The sequence below is a fragment of the Adiantum capillus-veneris genome, chromosome 30 (genome assembly GCF_014529385.1).
Source record: "Adiantum capillus-veneris isolate H3 chromosome 30, ASM1452938v2, whole genome shotgun sequence".
Taxonomy (NCBI): Eukaryota; Viridiplantae; Streptophyta; class Polypodiopsida; order Polypodiales; family Pteridaceae; genus Adiantum; species Adiantum capillus-veneris.
Genome location: NC_140960.1, coordinates 104,741,091 through 104,760,149, shown reverse-complemented (window position 1 = coordinate 104,760,149; position 19,059 = coordinate 104,741,091).

Genomic DNA, 19,059 nt, shown 5'->3' with positions numbered 1-19,059 from the left:
AATTAAAGAAATTGGTGCTGAACATGTCGTTCAAGTAGTCATGGACAACCGAAAGAATTGTAAAAATGCCAGTAAATTAATAAAGAAGGGCTTTCCACACATTTTTGCCAATGGTTGTAATATGCATAGCTTGAACTTGGTGCTGAAAGATTGGTACACTAGCGAAGAAACCACATGGTTTGCCAAAATAATTGATACAACACGTCAGGTTGTGAAATTTATCTTGAAACGACAAAGAGTGCTCGATTTGTATAGGATGTGCATGTCAGTGCTACTGAAACTTCCTGTTGAAACTCGGTTCTGCACACACTTTTATACCTTGGAATCACTTCTCCGTAATAAACTGTGATTGACACATTCAATTGCGCGGCCTTTGATGAATGGCAACTTGAGAAGAAAGAAAGAGTGAAAGACAAAATTGCATGTCTACGTGGCAATGTAAACAAGGTTGCTTGGTGGAGGAGTGTAATGGATGCATACCATGTATGATGTCCGTTATGTTGCGATCTGTAATCTTGATCAAAGTGCGCCAAACTTGGGCAAAGTGTGGATGACATGGTGGTCAATCCAACAGAGTCCTGAAAATCCTGAAGAGCTGAAAGAGTCTATAGTAGAGGAGTGGCGATAACCATTCTCTGACAAACAGCAAAATTTTTTGGCTAAGTATTTTCATGCAAGGTGGAAGAGCGCTCATAGTCCACTCCATAGCGTGGCTACATGCTTGATCCAGAGTATTGGAATTTAGATCTGATCTCCAATACAGAGGTGATAGGCGATTTCTATCACGTGGTCAACACGTTCTACTCCAACGTTCAGGACCAACTTGATTGCATCAAAGAAATGAGTGCATTTAGATTAAAAGAAGGTCCTTTTGCAAATGATTTTGTACAGGTAATGGCAAAAGAGCAACCTGCATGAAAGTGGTGGATAATGAATGCTGGAGAGCATTACTCTACCTAACGTCCCCTTGCAATGAAAGTACTCGCACAATGTGCAGCAAATTCAAGTTCAGAGAGAAACTGGAGTATGTACAAGTATTTTCACAACACTATTCGCAACAGACTATTAGAAGACAGAGCAAAGAAATTAGTGTATATGTATTACAACGAAAATATACTAAATCACATTGAAAGTGCTCGCTACGAGGAGGAAATGCCAACCTGGTTGTATGATTGTCAAAACAAAGATGAAGAAGATTTCAATGTTGTAACTCAATGCAATGTAGACGAAATAGAAGAGAATTTGATAATAGATGTGGAGGTTGAATTATAAAGAGAACCACAACACTCAGACTTAGAACCAGATAACAACTCAACTGATTCAATATAGCTTGAGAGTAGAATGATTAAATGTCAAAAACCATTGTAAAAGACCTTGTATTCAAATGTGTTTTGAGTAATTACAATGCTTCATATTCCTGATAGTACATAGTTTGTCGCGATATTACATAGTTTGTCGATGTCAATTGTATTTCCAAAAGTAGTATCTTGCTCATCAAATAGATTTCTAATTGTGCTAGGGATATCTGGGTGTGTGCTTGAATTTATATTCATTTTCCATGCCAAACATAATATATATTTCTTGTGGAATATCTTTGAACAAATTTCTCATCAACTACTATTTTGCATCAAACGAATAAGACAAACTAAATGATAATAATGACCACATGTCAATGTATAGTACCCACTCCATCCATCAAACTGGACATTGGGAAGATGAGGATGCATCTCAAGTAGATGAGGGGACCAACTCCGGATGCAAGACAAGCTGGTTGATGTATGTCCCTTGTACAGGTATTGGATTTACTCACTATGTTAGGTTTTGAACAACCTGACTTAAGTGGTGAATGCTTTTCTCCATCCGAACTTGTGAGGGTTATGGTATTTGGGTGGCTATAGAAAGACGTGTTATTTTTGCATCTTTCTCTGTCAACTGTGTCGTGTAAATATCCTTCTCTCTCTTTAACTGTAGGTTGGCGCCTTCCACTATCAATGCCAACTCATCTTGGGTGGAAGTGACACAACTCTCCCTTAAATCATGAGTGGCAACAGTTGTTTCCTTTGACAAGAAGTCTACTGGTCGCTGTTGCACAAAGTGAACATCTAACATTTTTGCAAAATATAGCGCACAATCTGCATTGTGCAGGGGATGGCCATAAATCTCGAAAAAAATCCTCTCAGCGTTATCTTTGATACCATCATGGTTGCACTTCGAAACCTTCCACCTTCCTTTCTTGATCTCTGCATCCCGTCCTCACATGGCCATATTGTCTTGATCATATCCTTTGTCACTTATTTATTGATCTCTTTCCATTGCATATGGTTTGGATTTGCCCACTTTGAGAGTCGGTGAGCAGTACGTGTCGCTTGTTGTGCCGACATGCCGTGTGCCAAAGACTTCATGCACTCAAATGCATTAACAGCCGCTTGTTGTTGATCATCAGGTAGTGATTGGGTACCAATATCTTGTTCTTGATCGGCCATTTTCTCTTAGAGTTGTAGTTAACAGATAGACAAATATTCAATATCATTGGCAAATATATATTCTCACTCATTGGGACACTGCGCATAATCCACTAAATCAAACCACAAAAAATACGACTAATTGAACCACAAGGCAAATTTGAAATACTGACAGATAAATGACAAATTTGAAACGACTAAAGATAATTGACTCAATTAGGTGAACCACTTCAAACCAGATAATGCACTTCAATAAAAAAAAGAATACACTGGACAAGACATGTATATCATAGAAATGTTTAAATCGGATAAAATGATGGTGAAAGTTCAACAAGTGGACGTTGGACAGGGTTAAGGTCTATCTTAAAAAGTTCTTTGAAAAATATCAACACGTCAAAAGCATTCCTTCTTTGGTCCCGCTGTTTTAACTTCATCCAACAATCTACTTTAATTCGAATAGCCCTCATAACATCTTCGTCCGGGTGGTGAAAAACTTCTTTTGGAAAATATTTTTTTTTGGCTGCACTCCAAAAATTTGCTAGCATATCGAATAGGTAGCCCAATGCAAAAATATCGCTTGCTTTTGTGTATGGAGCTGCGCACCGTGGATCGTATAGTTTGGGAGCAATCCATGGTCGCTTACCCATCTCGGCATTCCCTGCTCTCTGTGCATTCAAAACTGCTTCATTCGACTGTGTGCTTGGAGACAGATAATTATTTGCTACGCGCTTAGCAGATGTTCTCAGCATCATACCCCAATCAATGATGCCGACACAGGGTTTATTGGCACGAGTAAAGTCCAACATTACGTTGAATGGGTGCAGGTCACTGTGCACTATACCAACTGAGTAGACAGCCGCAACGTCGTTGATTAAGGCATGTCAAATTGTCGGCATCTTCTCGATCACTCCTTTTATCTGCACCATGTTTATCTCAATTACAGGGTTGTTTGCTACAGGCAATGACCTCCAACCGTGTTGTAGCTTGTGCATGTGTCGTCTGAACAATCCGTGAGCGAACGGTAAGTGACACATCATGTCGTCCACGGTACCCCCATTGTAGTATGGGAATATCGTGATCGAAGGAGCTTCTGTAGTAAACCCAATGCACTTTACAATGGAGGGGTGAAGCGTTTGCTTTCCTTTCTCTATCTGAAAGATATCAAATTTTGCCTCGCTGCCTCCCTTGTAACATTTTTTCACATATGTAATGTGGTCTAAAAAAAATGAGATGCCTTTGATGGTGTATAATGTGCACACACCGAAGGAGCCTGCTCCAATCCTCATACCTTCTACCAAGGCTTCGTGAGGGATGCTGACAAGATGAGTGCACTTTGCATTCAAAGCAGTGCACATGATTGTGCCGGTGCCGCTGGCATCGGATCGACCTCCCAAAGATGCTTGCGTATCTTGGTCCATCTTCAATCTCTTGGGTAAGGCTGCTTGGTCTTGCGCTTTCGCATGCTTCCTATTTACCTTCTGTTCTTCCCACAATTTATCTCAGAGCTCTAATTTTGACATGTCATAAGCAGGTGGGATATCTTCCTTTAAGTCTTTGCAACATACTTTTATAATGCCAAACACTGTCCTGACCTTGTGGTGGGGGTCAAATTCTTGTATCCCAGCTGGACGCAACAACTCGTATTCTCCTTCAAGTCGCAATGTGCTCTCTATGTTCTCCTAGATAGCACTAGTCATGTCTTTGATGTAGACATCGCTTTCACGCACTAATCTGTTGTATGCGATCAGCTGCACATGATGAGATTGCCAAAATACATTCTTTACGAATGGCACGCATAATACATTTCTTTTGATTTGGTGTCATATTTGCATTGGACAATACAAAAACAGCATATCAAATACAAATTCATGGTTGCAAATGACACTAACACTCTCACACTATCTCAGGTAAACTCTTAACCACCACTTGAAGACTTTAACAAATGTGCAAGGAAATATTGATAAAATTTGAATATAATCTTCACTTAAAATTGCAATCTTTTACACGTGTAAAAAGCAGTTCTAACAAGTGGTTTATAGGAACTTAATTCAGATCAAACAATATATGTTAACCGTCTGGCACATTTCAGCATATATTGAATTCTTAACTTATATTTTTCTCCGTGCGCACATACTAATTCAAACAAAGCACACCCCAACTTAAAAACTTCAAAAACATTTAAAACATTGGAAGTATACAAACTGGACTAGCAAATTGTGTTCACACACTTTTTTACTTAGACTTTATGTAATTGTAGCAATCAAAAAGCGATGATAATTGATGCTCTTTAAAAAGATACAAAAGAATATTTAACATGCAAATTGTGTGCATTTAGATTTTCTACATAGAATTTATGTAAATGAAGCATTAAAAATAGCGATAATTCTTGAGAGTCCTTTAAAAAGATTAAAAAAGAATATTAAACATGCAATTTGTGTGCAAATACTTTTTTACATGTAATTTATATCAATGGAACATTTAAAATAGCGATGATTGATGAATAAAGTATTCTATATAAATGGAACATTTAAAATAGCGATGATTGATGAACAAAGTATTCTTTTGAATATGATTAGCTACTATATAATTTCAAATGAACAGTTAAAAGCAACAAAATCAAAAAATTCTTACATTTTGTATATGAAATACTCTTCACAGCCGCGTTACCGACCAAGTATTACATATACTTAATAATTAAAAAATTAACTGCACATGAACATACAAATTATATGACGTTCGTACGGTCGGGTTAACGACCTGTACGCCACATTTATGCAAAAACATATGCTTCTAACAAACGACACTCTATTAGCCGCGTTACCGATCGAGTGCCGCATGAATCTAAGGAAAAAAATACCCTACATACGAACATTATATAGCCGCATTACCGATCGCTGTCCATATGTTTTTTGAGAAAGGGGAAGAGAAGTTGACTTACCATAAGGATACTAGATTCGCCGCGTTACCGACGTAGTACCCAGACAGTAAGCCACTACTTACCACAAGGATACCATCTTCCCCGCGTCACCGAGGTGATGCCCCCGTGATAAGCACTGTTCCGTAGAATAGCTTACACACACACTCCCATTGTGTGGTAAGGCACCTTATTACTGTCGTGCACTACGACAAAAGGCACGCTACCACACAACACGTACACCCGGATCGTGTGGTCAGTTACTCTGCTCTGCTGCCGCGCACTCGACATAAAGCATGCTCCCACACGACCCCTCTCTCCCTGTCTCCTCTCTTCTCTCGACGTACCTGCAAAGGTGGTCGGAAGCTCTCTCTCTCTCTCTCTCTCTCTCTCTCTCTCTCTCTCTCTCTCTCTCTCTCTCTCTCTCTCTCTCTCTCTCTCTCTCTCTCTCTCTCTCTCTCTCTCTCTCTGAAGATTAAAGCAAGACGATAATACACCCAGTGGGCTCGATCGGGCCCACGTATATATAGCATTGACAGCCCGTCGGGCTTTTCAGTATCCCCGGAGGGCCCGCAGGGAAAATGATAAACCGCGACAGGCCGGCCAGGGATACTGAAAAGCCCGACGGGAATTTTGTGGGTTCACAGGTCACCATTAACCGGGTTCTGTGTGATCATGTTTAGTCTGATCATGTAAATGTGTCAATAAGACCTTGTGATCCCACAAAATTTGACATAATTACGTAAAATTTAAATCCTTGCTCGGAGCACAAAAAGTTCTTGATGGGATTGTCACAAATCAGTGACGTGGCTGCTCTGGTGGGAACCCCCGAAAATGTAGATTGTTGATATGGTTGCACCGTACGGACAGCTCTTGGAATTTGCGGCGAGTTTCAAGGAACACTGACGTGGCAATAGAGTACGACAAAAAAATCCAAAAGCGTGGTTTGCTTTTGGCTATGCAGATGAGCTTCTTTTTCCTACACAAATTCAGCCAGCTTTTTGCTCTGCAAGACAGAGAAAGAGAGCCTTGCTTTATTTTACAAGGCTTTTGATTTTTAGCTTTTGGGCTCTTCTTTTCACATCCCTTGTAAAACCTTTATAAGAGTCTTGTAGCAGGGGCTACAATGTCACTTTCACGGGACACACAGTTAGTACAATTGGTCTAGTCTGGTTCGCACTGGATGAACACTCTAGACTGGGCAGTGACATTTGGCAAGGATACGGACGGTGGTCTAGTGGACCGTGGCCAGGTCACCACCACCACTCAGCTTGGGGATAGACTTAGAGTCTGTATTGGTTCTTTGAGATAGTCGAGTCCATATGTTTTGGTCTGCTAGTGTGTCTCTGTATTGATCAGCTATTATCTATTGTTTCCTTTGTTTTCATTTGAGTGAGATGCCATGCATATTGCACTGCAGAGCACCCACTGTAGAGATCACGACACACTATCCGTGCTACAAGTCTTTGGGCTCTCACTTCTTAGAGCATCTGGATGCAGAGTCTGAGAGTGAGTCCCGACTACTCACTTGTACTTTGAGTTGCAGATTGATACAAAAATAAATATCGAAAGGGGTGCCAGTATTTGGGGCCAATATCTCTAGGCACGGAACTCCACCGGGCCAGTGTCGAATCAATTGTGAACTGTGAACTATTTTGAAGTGTCTTCTTGTGGTGTCACAATCTCGACTTGGAGTGTCCAAATTCTGATACAAGGATTCTTGTCCAAAAGGTCATCTCTTAGAACACGTGGAAGCACCACATTATGCACGACAAAGATGAGAGAATTCACATTCCTTGCAAGAGCATTGGGACGCATTGATTGCTGTTGTTTTTTCATTAGATGCAAAGTGAAGAGTAATTAGCCATCATTACAATTATAGTCCAGATCAGCCCCAAGACAACACCGGATCAGCCCCAAAGGTGAGAGTACTCACAAGCCTCGCAAGAGGTTTCGAATGTGTTTATTGCTACAGTTTTTTTCAATAGATCGAAGTGAAGGGTTTTTGACAAGAAAAAGTGACAAGATTTTGCTTTCGCATGTATGCCGGATGTGGTGCTCTCACAAAATCACGTAATGTGTCTAACTCAATGGCAAGCTCGGAGGGTGGATGGCTGATCCAAGGTCTTGTGAGTTGGTGGGTAGATGTCTACAAGCGGCAAGGAAGCTCAGGGTTGTACCTAGACCAGCTTTGGTCCAAAAGCTGGTCTCTTAGAATGGGATGATTGCTGGATGGTTGTGATTATGGCACGCATGGAAGAGGCGGCATGTAAAGTTCTTGATGGTCATGATTTTTACGATTCTTTTTGTGACAGCTTCGTGATGCGCATAGTTATCCGGAATGGGAAATCAAAATGAGGAATGGAAAATGACAACATGCATGAAATACCACTCCCTGTTTCGGATAATCATGTCTCAAACATGAAACTCGGATCCAGAATGGGAAATCAAAACGGGAACGGGGAACAGAGACCCAAAAATGGCCATTCCCTGCAACTATGCCGCAATGTGCCTGACTCAGAGGACAAATGGATCAGCCAAGAGCTTGTGAGTTGGTAGGTAGAAGTCCATCATCAGCATCGTTGCGATCTGCATTTTCAGCCCTGCTCTACGTGAGAGATTTTATGCGTTTTTCATCGCAAATCTGCGTTTTTGCATCCAGATCTTAGTTCTACATTCCGTTCACATCTCTTAGAATGCATTGATTGTAGAAGGGTGCTATCACTTAATGAGCGGTGAAAAGCGAGTGAGGGACAAAAAACGAGCAAAGAAAATAGAGGGATGGATTTTTTTATCCCACTTGAAGGGTTATTGAAATTTTTTCTTTCTTATGCATACATTCATTCAAAAAATATTGTTACTTGTACATGGTATCTATATGCAAATTTTCTCTCTTGTACACTACATCTACATGTATGCATTATATTAAATGGTTGTTTTTCCTTAGGACTATATGTTAAAGCAATTGAAGTGAAAAACAAAAGCACCTATTTTTAGAGTGGCTAGTTGAATTCCTCAATCCTCAACCATTAACAACAATCTTTTGGAAGTTTTTAGCATCTCTATTTAAATGGTAAAAAATATATCACTTAAAACTCATGGAAAAGAGATTACAAGAGCATTATATAAGAAAAACAAGAATAAGAAATGTAATGACAAGAATCCAAAAAATAGAACAAGTTATACTTTGTTGCCAGCATCCATTATCGATAAAAGGCTGATAGATCTTATTGTTTGAAGGGTGTGTGTGTATGTGAGAGAGAGAGAGAGAGAGAGAGAGAGAGGGACAAATTTTAGAACCCTTTAGAATTAGAACCTTATTTTCTCCCCTTTAATGCTATACGTGTGACACACGTTTGAATATGTCATCCCAATAATGCTATAAATGGCCTTGCATATTGAAGATGTTCATTCTAGGATAGCAAGAGACACCATATGTGTATTGGTTGGTGACATATACTTGAGATCTATAAAGTGCTTGAAAAGCCATATGACAAGGGATCTAGCTACATCTTTAGTATTGCAATCCCAATGTGCTTGTCTAAATGTATTGAGAAATGGCCTTTAGCAAACTAGGTTTGAAAAAAAAAAATTATTGCAAAATAGATCCACATGGAGGAATGTATATCTTTGGCTTACATTAAATGCTTCATACTTATGAATCAAACTAGGTCCATAAACCTATGTGGTAGAGACATTCCCCATGATAATAGTGTTTTCTGTTGAATTTATGGCTTGGTTTTGGACATAATTAGGTCAATGCTCGTGAGGTTTTGAGGGTTTCTCATTATATTGGCATAATCATCTTGACTTTTGTATTTGGCTCTTGGAAACATGGTTAGCTCCAAAGTAATACCTAAAATTTTGTAACAACTCATACTTTCAACCATATGTGCAGGAACTTCTTGTAGTGTGTACACATCAACACTGAAGGAAATTATCACAAAACACTAAGTGCTTGATCTAGGTATAGGCATATTTGACCTATTTTTAAGCTGAATGAGCCTTGTTTTATTCTATTTCCTTTGTCCTTCATGAGTGGAGGGCAAATAAAAAGGATGGCATAAAGCACGAGTGGATCAACACTTTGTGTTTTTAGCAAGCATTGAATGTAGACTTTGACAAGATGGTCACTCTCACTCGTACTTATGGACGCTCCCAAGGGAGTCGGAAGAGCACATGTTGCTCATCAATTTCTTTGGAGATGAGTTATAGTAGCATTAACAGATGTTAGGAACATTTAGGCATCTAGAGTACTTATGGATGCTTCCAAAAGAGCACATTTCATTCAACAATTTCTTTCAAGATGATTTATAGTAGCAATAACACATGATAGGACTATTTAGGCAAGCGGGGTGAATATTTAATTGCATGAGTCCCGTTTCACATGAGTCTCGTTTCAGGGGACTCTTAATCTCTCCTCTCTCTCTCTCTCTCTCTCTCTCTCTCTCTCTCTCTCTCTCTCTCTCTCTCTCTCTCCAATTCCACTTGAGTAGTAAATGTTGAATTTGAACCATTGTGTATATATTTGAGTCTAGAGGGATAGATCCTATGACATAAAACTCATCTCTGTTAATGCCTTGCCATGCAACTACAGTCAACAAAAATTGCCTTCCCAAGGGGTAGTGAAATTTCCACTTACAAAAAGGTAAGGAAGGGATTTGAGCAGTGCGAAGCCTTATAGACATTGAATATCACAGAACTGTGGCCTTACCTAGGCAAATATCTTTTTTAGAAACAAAGTGAGAGAATGAAACCACTTGGCAGAATCAGAATCATTGATCATAAGACAATGGAAGATGCAGGTTGCAAGCCAAGCCATGCTGATTTGAACGAGAGAGAAAGTGCCAAAAATAAGACGTAGTGGCTAAGCTTGTAGTGAGCGCGCACACACACACAAAATAGAGTAGACATTTGTAGGCCTACAAGGTACGACACATTAGGGCATAAAAAACTTTAGAGTACTTATTCCTTGTTTCAAAGGTCTACATGGAGCTGGAAGCCAACATCTATTATTCTGACGAAGTGTTAGCAGAATTCATCATCGACCTAGCCCAAACGAGTGAGCATGCACAAGAGCCTCAAAGAGCATTGAGCTTCCTCCTGAAAGAAAGATCGTAGACAAGGAGAGACAAATAAGCATCCACATCTAGGCTTTCCCTGGTCTTAGTTATGGTTATCATTAAGAGATGCATTGGTATGCTAGTAGCACTTCGACAACGAGATTGGCGGATGTGGGTTAACCTTCCATTATCAATGATTCTACAAACTTGTGAAAAGATAGGTTCACTTTATCCAAAGCCTGTTCAAAATGAAAAATGGTCGCCTCAAATTTGGGCAAGAAGGTTCTCAAGCCGGTTCAGACTATGAAATTTTTAGTTGTAATATGAGACTTTTAGTGTGATTATCCCTCTCAAATTTATACTTAGCCTTCTCATATACATGTGAAAAGGTTCCAAAGCCGGGTCAACCAAAAATGTTTCTCGAGCCTGCTCATATGCGTGTGAAAAAGGTATCAAAGGTTTGGTCTCATGGGCCCCTCCCAATTTGCGTTTCGAAACGCAAGTTGGTAGGGTTTGGTGAAGATAGGCATATGAAGCAGGAAGCATGTTGCTGATAGGATCTGCTCAATGAAGCAATTCCGGAGCCAATCATAGGTTTGGTCTCACCAGGACCTCCCAACTTGCGTTTGGAAACGCAAGCTGGTAGGGCTTGGTGAGGATGAAGCAGGGAGGGGGTCTACTCAATGAAACGGACAACAGCAAGGTGAGGTGAGGGAGGTGTAGGCGGCACAGAAATGGGAGGCATGCTATTGAGTGCAAACATAAAACCAAAGGCAATCCCTTGCTATTACATAAATCGCCATTACAGGGCAGACCACCCTCGCTATCGCCTAAACCTAATCTTTAGGAACTACCAAAGCCCTCCTGTCGGCACTCTAAGACATGTCACCTCCTGCCTACTCACTCTTGACACCTGTCCATAGCAACACCCTTGCCATTTTTCCATTTCTGTCAGCAACACCCTCGGCATTCTTGTTATCATCTGAAGACCTTATATTTTTACAAGCAACATTGAGTACACAACACATTAGTGGATAGATCTTCGAGGTCTCTGGGAGTGTTAATTCATGTGATGTTCAAAGGTAGCTTCTTCTTCTTCTTCTTCTCTCTCTCTCTCTCTCTAATTTTTTAAGGGCGCGATAACTTACCACAGCCCTCGAAAGGGTGATATGAAAGGCAAATTGGGGCACAAGAGTGAAACAGCTCTCTGTTGGTCTGTGAGGGAGACTTCTGAGTCAAGAGGATTGAGAAGATCTGAAAGAGGAGGGACAAGAGTCACTGCATGCTGAGTGCCAAAACGTCAAAATCAGTTGATCAACTTCTCGTGTAGGCACAGGCAGGCAGAGAGGACATGGACAAGGGATAAGAAAAAGTGGGATCATCATCATGCTCGGCAAAGTCAGACTAGTACTCATCATCATCATATGGAAATAGAATACATTAATATTGAGGGAAAATGACGATATGTATTATGCACTGCCTTGATAAAAGTGGAAACTCGGCTTAAAAAGTTTGAAATTAAAGTACATCCTACAGCTCCATAGACACTAATCCCGAGTTCAAGTGTAGAGCTGGGAAATATACCAAGTCAAGACCGCCTCATTCGTGGCTCAGGAAATCCGAACTAAGAGTTTAAGTGCAAATGTGTCGTAATAAACTTGCACTGCTCAGGATAGTGATATTTCCAGATTACCACTATCTCATATGTGCACCCATCCATGTGGTCTATGTCCTGGTTTGAACGTCAAATTTGGTATGTGCATAAGAAGATCTCCCACGTTCCCCAAGGAGCCTCTCCAGGACCATACAAAAATTGCAAATGCTATTCTAAATTATCATTGCATGGACATTTGTAGTATGAATGTATTATACCACAGATTGGATAGGTCCTACAGCACAAATAAAAATGGCAGTTTGAGGCCATCTATCTTTTGATCATCTTGTTTCTATCTCCCCCAAGCCGGAGTCCATACAGACACAACAATTATTATGATTCATAGAGCACTGTCCATCTGATGACAAGATGCAATTACAAACACCTACACACGGATGCACAATTTCAATACAAATTTCATGGAATCAAATTAGAGACAAGCATAATTACACCATGAATGAGGACCTCACAATCTTGTTATAAAAAGTCAATAACTTAATTGATGGGTTGCATGGCACTAACCCACTTATGTATGACTCTTTCTCCAAAACATATACTAATCATACTCCAGATCCGAAACATAGTTCTACCCCTATACATTTCCCATACGCTATCCTTACAAATACCGCAAGTTGCAAAATGAGGAAAATGTGCAAGCACAATAACATTACAATCCTAAGATAACATTCAACAAGTAAAATGAATCTGAACCTCTCACTAAGTACAGTTGCCATACACCAAAACAAAATAAACAAGCACATTTACAACATTCAACATATGAAAATGCACTACACTCTACTTTTCAAAAGCGAGAAAATGATGGGCTATGATTGAACTCCAACACATATATTATAGATCCATGCCAACAATTATCATCAACCATGCGAACAATAAGCCTTTGGCAAGCATGACATATCATTTCTCGATGAGCACTATCTCTAACTACGAATTTTCTGTGTCCATCATGACTGATATTTAACTTCATTAGAAAGTAATGATGCGTATGTAGGAGACCCACAATCACAAAGGCCTATATTATCGCAATCTATCAACAAATTATAATTCTTTAAATCTACTTTGTTTTGACAGTCTTGCATCAATTTTGTTGTTGGTGTCTTTAAGAGTTTGTAAAGATACTCTTCTCAATTTGAGGAGTATGTTGCCTCTTAATGATTGATAGTTAGCTGAGCCTTGTGACATTCAATACAAATTCACAAATTTGATATAATAACCAGGTTGCAAGAAAAATTTTCAAAGTAGATCACATTATTTTGTATGATTTTTTAGTACTTTGAAGTTCTACAAACTCTTTGACAATTTTTCTTGTTTTCTCTTTCACTTCCTCACATTAAATCATTTCACTTATTTTCCAAATCTTGTTTGCGGCATGCTAAAAGGTTGTGAATGTGTAAGGGTCATAGTGATAAACATAGGCTATTCCTCAATGTACATAGATAAGAATATGGTGTGAGACACTATTCTGTACCACCATATTTACAATGTATGCAAGAAAACATAATTATAATTTCAACTTAATTGAATAGCTTCTATAGTTGACGATGAGAATAAAAGATTGTTGGTGCTTGAAGACAAAAATAAATTTCTATGAGTGGATGCGTTTTATGGCATGCATTTAAGAAGCATATTGCACTCATGGCTACTTGGGAGAAGAAAATGAAAGGTACCTAATTTGAAGTGCTAGTCAAACCAACACATCACTATGGTATTAAGGAAGCATAAGAAGATTCTTACTCTAAATCAAGAAACTTTACTAGTAAAAGTTTGGTGAGACATACAGATTCTTTCTCATTCTCCTAAACATATGTTCACTCGTCATTTTATAATAGCATAAAGGAAAGAGCCTAGCAAGGCTAGGAAAAGCTAGTAGCTAGTCTAAAAATAGGTTCTTTGGTTTTTCTTTTCAATTTCTTTAATATGTAGCCCTAAGGGAAAACAACCATTTAGCATAATGCATACATGTAGATGTAGTGTACACGAGAGAAAATTTTCATATAGAGACCATGTATAAGTAGTAATTTCTTTGAATGAATGTATGCATATGAAAGAAAGAAATTCAATAACCCTTCAAATGGGATCAAAAATCCATCCCTTTAGTTTCTTTGCTCTCTTTTTGTCCCTCGCTCGCTTTTCATTGCTCGTTAAGTGATAGCACCCATTGTAGAATATGCCAAACATGGCTGTGACAATGGATCGCATGGAATCGGCGGCACATGTGAGCAAGAGAGCTTCCATTTTCAAGTCAAGTTATAGAGGCAGTTGCAAGAGAGCATCTTCCTCAGTGTTTTTGAAACATCCAACCTAGCATTTTTAGCTAGCAAGATCAGCCAGCGTTTTTAGGGATATCAGCCAACATTTTTAGTTCCATGCATAATACCATTCTCTAGTGCTACTTCTAGGCATCAGAGCAAGCCAACATTTTCAGTTTTCAGCAGAGCAAGCCAGCATGTTTCCCATCGTCGGTGAGGCAGTGTGAGATTTGCTAATGCTACCTATCCCAGATGGGTCCGATACTTTGGCAACCCATTGAGCCCTCATCTTGGCAATTCCTTTGCCGTCATCGAGAGCTCCACTGCTCTCCATCATCAGCATCATTGCAATCTACGTTTTCAGCCTTCCTCTACGTGAGAGATTTGGTGCCTTTTTCATCGCAAATCTGCATTTTTGCAGCGAGACCTTAGTTCTTCATTCCTCTCACATCAAAAGCGCAAATCAGCCCCAAATCTACCCTCGGTGGCCATCCGCAATCCCACATCGAGAAGGATTCAAGGTGCATCAAATCAGCCAGTTATTGTTCGAGTCAGTAGAGTCTGCATTTGAGGTATTTCATTCCTTCAACATAATTTGGAGCTCATGATTGTCCCTAAACATGCTTTGGTCTAGAATGTTCTCTCTTGGAGCATATTCATTGCAAGATATGCCCAATATGGTTGTGGCAAGGAAGATGACGGACTTTTGCACAGCTACAAGTGGTTGATATGTCTGCTAAAGTTTTATATGGGCATGTCATCTAAAAGTTCATCTCTTAGAATGCATTGATTGCAAGATATCCAAAACTTGGTTGTGACAATTGCTCGCATGGAAGTGACGGCAAAGATGAGCAAGAGAGCTTCCATTTTCAAGTCAAGTTGAAGAGGCAGTTGCAGGAGATCATCTTTTTCAGCTTTTTTTTGAAATAGCCAACCTTGCATTTTCAGCCAATAAGATCAACTAACATTTTTTTCGGTATCATCCAGTATTTTCAGATCCATTCCTAATACCACGCTCTAGTGGTACTTCTTGGCATTAGAGAAAGCTAGGGTTTTCAGTTTTCAGCAGAGTAGGCCTGCATTTTTCTCATCGCCGATGAGGAAATGCGAGATTTGCTAACGTTACCTATTCGGTACTTTGGCAGACCATTGAGCCCTCACCTTGGCCATTCCTTCGCCGTCATCGAGAGCTCAAGTGTTGCCCATCATCGGCATCGTTGCGATCTGCGTTTTCAGCCCTGCTCTAGTGAGAGATTTGGTGCATTTTTCGTCGCACATCTGCGTTTTTGCAGCCAAATCTTAGTTCTTCATTCCTCTCACATCATAAGCGCAAATCAGCTCCAGATCTACCCTCGAAGGCCATTCGCAATCCCATATCAAGAAGGATTCAAGGTGCATCAAATCAGCCAGTCATCATTCGAGTCAATAGAGTCTGCACTTGAGGTGTTGCATTCCTTCAACATAATTTGAAGCTCATGATTTCTTCAGCAGATACCCATCGCCCAGAAAGTCCCAGCCCTAGCGTTTTTCCTCCAAGAAAATTTGCAGCCTTGGCGTTTTTGGAGAGCTCTTGCGTTTTCCAGATCTGCAGTCTTAGCGTTTTCAGCATGTCAGAATCGCGCTCAACCATGGAGATTTTCATCAGGTAAAGATCATCAGTTTTCAGCCCTAAGAACCATTAGATTTTAGCAGATAAGCACCGATAGTTTTCAGCCATAAAGACCAGCAAGAGCAACGTTTTCTCCTACGTTTTCAGCCGCAACACATTTCAGCCCATTATCATTTTTGGACAATAGATAAAGAGTAGCATATAGCAGTCCTTAGATTGGTCTCGCCATCCCCGTCGTCGTCATCGATCTAGCCTAGACTTGCATCAGTCACATACATTCAGTTTGTGCCAGTTTGTGCAATTAATAGAAGACCACTCTCGCCGACGAGAGTGGGGCCTTCGGAGGAGGGTTTTACAACGTCTCTGGTGTCATATTTCTCTTCTCTCTCTATCTCTCAGTCTCATACACTTGCACGCACAGTGTCCATTCACTTTGTTATGATCATTGCACTCTCTCATTAAGAACAGAAGGCTCTACATTCCATAAGAACAAAAAGGAACCTTGAGCACAGTTCGGAGCACTCATGTTGAGCAAAGTTGAAACATTCATTCCGCTGCACCTTACAGCCGGTGAGGCAATGCGAGATTTGCGAACACTACCTATCCCAGATGCGGTCCGGTACTTTGGCAGACCATTGAGCCCTCACCTTGGCCATTCCTTCGCCATCATCGAGAGCTCTATTGCTACCCATCATCGGCATCGTTGCGATCTGCGTCTTCAGCCCTGCTCTACACGAGAGATTTGGTGCTTTTTTCGTGCAAATCTACGTTTTTGCAGCCAGAACTTAGTTCTTCATTCCTCTCACGTCAAAAGAGAAAATCAGCCCCAGATCTACCCTCGGTGGCCATCCGCAATCCCACATCAAGAAGGATCCAAGGTGCATCAAATCAGCCAGTCATCATTCAAGTCTGTAGAGTCTGCACTTGAGGTATTGCATTGTGTGTACATTCCATTTATGCAATCTAAAGCAAATACCACATTGGCAACGATGTGGGAGCCCATGAGAGGGTTGGTTGGGACCCCATCGGGTGCCACTCTTGTCTTCTCTCTTTCTCTCTCCCTCTACCCATTTCTATCGCATCCTCTCAGCCCCTCTCTTCTAGGGAAAGTAAAAGGAACCATCATCTAAGCAAAAATGGATCACTAACGCAAGGAAAGAAGTGGAAGGATGTTTGAGAAGTGTAAAACTAGATCTTCACCATTTTAATTCCGCTGCACCTAATGTTTTGGCCCTAAAATACGCATAACATGGCTCTGGCAAGGAAGTTCGGGGCTTTTCTTAGCATCAAAAAATGGTCATTATGTATGTGAAATGTGGTGCTTATGAAGGCACACGAAATTCTTGATGGGATTCTTATCCAAACAGGTTGTCTCGTAGAATATGTTGATTGTAGGATATGCCCAGCATGGCTGTGGCAATGGCTCACATGGAGGGGGAAACACAAGTGAGAGCTTCGAGCTATTAGTAGTGATGAGTCATGCCAATACAAATCAACCATGGAGTTACATGGCAGTCATCAAGTTAAACCATGTATATATGTGCAACCATTGTTAGGTACATTTTCCTGAAAATGTTATCCATGAGACTACATCTAGAGCTTTGAATTTACAAAAAATAGGTCACTTTATTCCTGGACCTACCCATGTTGAGAATATCTTGGACCCTAGATTATGAGAGGTCAGTAACTACAATGAAATCAATTATGCCAAGGTTTTGAAACAGTCGAGACTTTGTCTTAGCTCTGACTTACGTAATCCATTTGCAAAATGTCAAGCTTAAACTACTCTAAGCTGAGATCCCAATATCTAAGAAAACTAGCAAGCCATGCTTAGATGTTGTTTATGATCCATCAAATTATACTACAAAGCCCTTGATGCTAACAATATGTTAAAGCCACAAATATAAGAAAAGTCTCGTCCAATCAAAGATACACACTTATGCTTATTTTGATGTATATCATTATGCATTTTTTATTGCACGAAGACTAATTTCATGACCATATGTGAACACAGCTGGGACAAGAAGTGGGAATTACTTGGAGAATGCGCCATTGCAAAATAATCCCTGCACATAAGCTGCAAACTTTGCACAACACCTTGCAATAGCCGTATGAAGCATACGTCTTCTCTGCCACTCTTTCTGTTGTCACACTAGCTTCTCTCTCTCTAGTCTTTGATAGAAGAGCCAACCAGCTCCCTTCGCAAGGTTGTAAGCAAGGAGCACGCTGAGGGAGCAGTGTTAAGCCTCTTTGTTGGTGACACTGTCGAATCAACCTTGGAATGCAGAAGATGCAAGCTACATCACTCGAGAGCTCCTCCGAAACGTCTAGTGAGCATTGTTTTCAATGAAGGAACATTCACGGCGCCATGACTGTTCCTTTAGTTAAAATTCTTTTTTCAAAGGACTTTTAATGACGTTTTACAGTAAAACATACCCAGAATTGGGTGCCCAAAATACTCACTCTTACCTTAGTTTTAAAAAAAAGTGAACGTGGGCATTCATGTTGACTGCATCATGCAAAGTTTGGAAGCAAACTTGCATCCGACGTAGCTTCTTAGTGGCGCCTCTGCATCTGTAGCTTCTGAGTGGTGCCTCATCTGCAAGAAGTGCTTGAAGTGGGCTTGAAAGTGCATTGCAAGTGAGAAGTGAGTCTCTCTATCTCTCTCTCTCTCTCTCTCTCTCTCTCTCTCTCTCACACACACACACACACACATGTTCTGCTTGAAGTTGCACATCTTATAAGTGGTAAGTCTCTCTCTCTCTCTCTCTCTCTCTCTCTCTCTCTCTCTCTCTCTCTCTCTCTCTCTTTCTCTCTCTCTCTCTCTCTCTCTCTCTCTCTCTCTCTCTCTCTCTCTCAAATGGCAATGTACATAATACAATCATCACCATTTAGGAGAGACTATATACATTTCTCTTCTTTCTTTTGTATTTATGAGTGTTACAAAACATTGAAATTATGCATATTTTTTAGCTATGTATTCAAAATTTTTTGTTAATGCTTATTGGGGGAAATGACATGAGAGATGTTTATAGTTTGCTATTAGTTATTTATTAATTACATTGATCTCTCTTTGTGTTGCTCCGCAAA